General features: G+C 29.2%; 1 pseudogene; it reads right to left on the minus strand.

Annotated features, from left to right (window-relative positions):
* Positions 1 to 5,585: 5,585 nt before the first annotated feature.
* Positions 5,586 to 5,702, minus strand: LOC145278590 (5S ribosomal RNA; annotated as a pseudogene).
* Positions 5,703 to 6,000: the final 298 nt, after the last annotated feature.

A 6,000-nucleotide genomic window follows, 5' to 3' on the forward strand; every position in this document is an offset into this window, starting at 1 on the left:
ACCTAACCCTAACCCCCGAAAGATCCTTTCTTTTCTGTGTCCCTGTTATAATGTACCACCTAATGCCTGACTTCAGTACTTGATCGAAAAACAAAACAAAACAAAAAACAATAAAAAGAACCAAAATTTATAAAATTTTTTGCTGTCCCTTGGAATGGATGCCGAAACAGCGAAACTGCACTGGGCCCTTCGCCCATGTTGGGCTGGCTCCTGCAATCATATTTTAAAAGGGGGGGATTAATTTGAAAGTATATAATACATACATGTTGTCGTAGTACTATGGAATTTTTTTTTAATAAAGAATAAAAACATTTCTTAGCCAGTTATCATACAATGTGGTAATTCGTTTTAAGTAACCTTATTGTAATTTGGATTAATTACAATATGTTTCTGTATTCACATATGTGCATACATATATATGTAGGTGTGTGTGCATACATGTATACATGCACATATATATATATCCGTGTGCGTACATATAAAAATACATAAACATGCATATATATATATATATATATATATATATATATATATATATATATCGGTTAACTGGCTATTGCATAAACAATCATATAGTCTTTAGTAAAAAGAAAAAAATAAATTTTACTTCCAAATTGATATTATAATTTCACTTTAAACTTTTAAGTGTAAAAAAGAAAATAAAAAAATGAAATGAAAAATTTTAATACAAAAAAATGAAATGAAAGATTTTAATACAAAGAAAAAATGTTTGAAAAGAATAAAAAAAAAAAAGTAATAAAAAAACCATAGTCATGAAGAAGAATATATATATATATAAAAAATCAAATTAATGACATTTTTAGAAAAAAATAAAGAAGAAATTCTCCCTGGAAAGATAATATATTGCCCCTTCCTCACCGAAAAAGAAATAAAAAATTGATTGATACAACAAAGTTACAATTATATACAACAAAAAGAACATATATAATTTTTCTTTTCTTTTTTTTTTTTAAAAAAAAGAAGCAATTATTTTTTTTTATTTTTATTTTTTTTTTTTTTTTTGTGCCTATTTGGAATCAAACCTGTTTTCAAATCAAAAATACAGAAAAAAATTATGTGTGCACCAGTCATGGAACAATGATGTCTTATTCCAAAAATCACATAAATTGATCAAGTGTTTATTTTTTTTTACTAAAAAAATCAAATTTTACAAAAAAGTGATGCATTATGTTTTGATCTGCTAGGTTTAATAAATAAGGTGGCGAGAACTCAGTTTGAACTATTAAGATCAAAATCAGCTTTGTAATGGCTCTAATTTCCGAGTAAATTCGGTTAAAATCGTAAAAAATTAATTTCTATATAAAAATAATTACTTACTTGATCAATTTACAGATGACATCTTCAAAAAATCATATAAATTAATTATATAGAAAATCATATTTTTACAATTTTAATCAATTTTAATAGGGAATTGTAGCCATTATAAGGTTGATTATGATCTCGATGGTTCATATTGAGTTGTCTCTCCCTTATTTATAAAATATGGCAGATCAAAATATAATATATCACTTCATTATAAAATTTGATTTTCTTCTTTTAAAAAAAAGTACTTGATCAATTTGCATGATTTTATTTTAAATATAATACTTTTGGCCCATGATGGGTACATACATTATAAAGATTTTTCTGCAAACTATTTTTTTTGTTTTTTTTAATAGGTTTAATGCTAAATAAGCACTTTTTTTTTATATGATTGTTTAATTTTTGCCCCACTAGTGCCTGCAATAAAACTGAGCTGGAACATTATCAACTGGCGATGGTAAGAAAGTGGGTGACCTCATTCTCATTTGATAAAAAAAAAGAAAATTGTAAAAAAAAAAAAAAAAGAAAAAAAAAACTCTACAGAGAATAGAGGAAAATCCACCATCTGTTTTGATCCATACAGCATGACACCCCTCCCCCCATTCCCCTAGTAAATAGTGTGTACACCACCGTTTTCCTTCGTGGCTTGCATCAGACCTAGAAGAAGAAGAAGAAGAAAAAAGAAAACAAAAATCACCTTATTCTCTTTTTCACATGACATCAATCCACCTCTTTTTTTTTTTCTTTCTTTTTGGTTAAAGTCAAGTTTCATCTGTCTTTGTTTTTATTTTTTGCTTACTGATCATTGTGCATCATGATGAATGCCCTGGAAAAGTCTCTTCTGGTTAATACTAAAGTATTCTGTTATTCTGAACAACAACCAAGTTCGCTTGCATATTTTAAAACTGGTAAACATTAATTAGAAGTAACTTTTTCCAGAGCATTCACTGTGAAACACAATAATCAGCTGACAAGAATGTAAACAAAGACGGACAGAAATTGCTTTTAACCATTTTTTTTTATTGCCATGGGCTAGACATTAAAAACTTCACCTCTCTGTAAAGCAATCTTTGGAATATTGTCAACAAAATCCTTTCTTTTTTGTTTTTTTCTTTCTTTTTTGTTTTTTTCTTTCTTTTTTGTTTTGTTTTTTGTTCTTTTTTTTTTTTAAAAGCTTCATTTCCGATATGGGTATGATAGAATGTTGGATAATAAAAAATGATGTGCATATATAGTATCAATATTTTGAGGATATACTGTGACAGAATGTGTAGGAAAAATGAAATGGAAAAATGGACAAACCACAAAAAATCACATCAAAAAGACATCAGTAAACTATAAACATTTTGTTTCTGATAAAGTTTCTCTTAAAATAAACTAAATATTTGTCTACTAAATTTTGTAATTTATTCACTTTTCCATTCCATATTTTATACACATACATGTATATATAATATATATATACATACATATATATATACATACATATATATATATATACACATACATATATATATATACATATATATATATATATATACATATATATACATACATATATATATATACATACATATATATATATACATACATATATATATACATATATATATATAAACATAGATATATATATACACATACATATATATATATATATATATATATATATATATATATATAAAGGATGTATCAAAGAAAGGCATTCACATTTATTTCTAGTCTTCCATTATCTCTACCTCGATCCTTAACCCCACCCCCACCCTTTCCCATTCATTCCTATATCTAAACACCTGCTCAAATTCGCACCCTTATTGGGTCTTATTTACATACAGCAAAATCTTATTTTTCACAACATTTGGCGGAACCTCTTGATATTAACTCCCTATGACGAGGAAGACCTGATATTTTCATTGTAAACTTTGCTTTCATATAAACTGTGTCGCCTAAAGAGGTCTCTAGTTACTGGTAACTAGCTGACCAAAACATGCTCACAACTGTGTAGCAACATATTACTGCTCCTGTAGAAACAATTAAAGAGTATACCCTGCTTTACTTCAGTATAGAGCACTCTTGTATTAACCTCACTACACGTTATTGGTTGCTTAACCTCTGGAAAACAATAACCTTAGATTATATATGTATATATTTTATTTCCAGAAGAACCTGATATTAGGGAACCATTTTAGGTCCCAATATCAAGCTCTCTTCAGCCGATCTATTTCATCTGAAATATCTCATCTATGAGATAGATCGGCTGAAGAGAGCTTGATATTGAGACCTTTTTTTTTTTTTTTTTTTTTTACATGTAGGTCACCACTTATCAAGGCCCGAAGGCCACTCAGGGATAAGGGTTATTCCCTAATATCAGGTTTGAAACCAACGGTACCAATAGCTTATCTTATCTAAACTTCTGGAAATAAAAAAAAATGAATATTTTGAAAATTCTTTCCTTATAATAGAGCACTCTGCTGGAATTCTTTTTTCCCCAAAATATAACTGTGTGTGTGTGTGTGTGTGGTCTAAGTTAAGAAGATAAAATGTAAAGTTACATAGGAACTTTATTACATTATTAAGTCAATAAGGGTTGCAGAAAGAAGAAGGGAGAACCCTCTTTAGGCCATGGCATTTCGAAGCTAAATGCTTCCCATCAGAAGAGGAGAAAAAGCCAGTATTATACAAAAGTAAAGGTAAAAAAACAACACTGACTTTGAAAATATTCAGATTAGAAATGGAAAATTTTAAAGACTAGAATTGGGAAAAAAACATTTTTTTATGATAGGGTGGCAATATATATATATATATATATATATATATATATATATATATAATGGACTCTCCCGTCGATTTCGACGTATGAAGTTCGGACAACCCATATTTATAAAACTCATTTATGCTTTTGCCTCTGATGACTTTTTAGTCCAGCAAGGGACTTGCAAACAAGGCCACAAATAGAACATGGATATGGATTTAATGCTGCAGATATTGGTTCGGCTGGTAGTCGTTTTGCTCTTACTCTGTTTTCTTTCAGTTGCCTTAAGCTTTCACCTTGATCTCCATCCTTTTCGGTCATTCACCTCATCTTCAAGACTCCTGTATGGTATGTTCACTGCAGACAAGTTACTCTTCAACTTGTCCTTGTACCTAAGCCAAGGACGTCCGACAATTCTTTTACCACCCTCAAATTGACTGTACATCGCAATTTTTGGAATTCTGTCATCGGGCATCCTCAATACATGACCAGCCCACCGCAATTGCGATTGAATAAGGAATAATTCAATGCCAGATATTTTGCATTTTGTGAATAATTCGGCATTTGATACCTTGTCGCGGAGGCTAAGACCACATATGGAGTGTAGACAGCTTTTGTGGAAATATATATATATGAATTGAATTTAAACTCTCTAAATTAAAATTTACTACAAATTTATTATTCAACAAGGAGTACACACTGAAAACTTTAAAATTTTCCTTATTCCATGCCGTTTCAAGAATGACTCCTGTGCTCAGAGGAAAATAGCAAAATGATATTTATAGGCAAGCTAAAAATTTTGCTGGTTCACACATAAATCGAAAACTGCAAATTATAAAAGAAGTCATATTTGTATTATTATCAAGTTTCATACAAATAATACTTGTTTCATAATTTAGCGCAGAAAAAATGTGCATATAAAGGTAAGGGCTAATGCATGTTAAGAACTATTATCTATACTAGTTATATACTAGTTATAGCTCAAGACAATTATACATGAATATTGGTAATAAAACTGTAACCATTTTGAAATGAACATAGAAATGTGTGTAAGTGGAGTGTGTTAAAAAAAATATGATTTATTTACTTAAAATATACAGTTCAATATCTATGATAGTCACGGTGGAGTTAAATATCAACTTGCAACTAAATAAGCTTTTTTCTGTTTGTTTTTTGCTTATTTTGGTTTTACAAATATGCAGTATTGCACCTGACAGCTTTTATCATTAAATACCTAATGATTTATAAAGATCATAAAATTTATCATACATGAACAGTTTTATTGAACTAATATATATACATATATATATATATATATATATATATATAAATAAAAGGCTTCCTTTAGTCTTGACAGACTATGGATACCCACGGTAAGGGTGCCTGCGCGTGAAATTTTTGTGGCAAGAGTTGCGCAATCTCCAACCACACCTCTCCTGAATCAACATTGTTGAATACCAGTGGCAAGTCGAGGTTCAGGACGACTGGAAACAATGCCGAGATAAGCGGAAAGCACATACAGTGCCTAGAATTCCCAAATGGTCACCCATCTGGTATTAGCCAAGCTCAACGTTGCTTAACTTCGGTGATCTGACGGGAACCGGTGTGTCAACGTGATTATGCCGTATATATATATATATATATATATATATATATATATATATATATATATATATATATATATATATATATATATATATATATATATATATACACACACACAAATTCTTATCAAAAGGCAGAAGCTTGATATCTTAGCAGATATATATATATATATATATATATATATATATATGTATTTATTAATTTAGGCAAATTAACATGGTCGCGACACTGGACATGCTTATGTTTCGAACAAATGGTTAGTTAAAACCAGAAGTTCTCATCAGTTCCAACTGTTTCTTTTTTCTTCATTTGAGGACTTGTTT

Source organism: Euprymna scolopes, chromosome 6 (assembly GCF_053919585.1).
Source record: "Euprymna scolopes isolate OS-2025 chromosome 6, ASM5391958v1, whole genome shotgun sequence".
NCBI lineage: Eukaryota > Metazoa > Mollusca > Cephalopoda > Sepiida > Sepiolidae > Euprymna > Euprymna scolopes.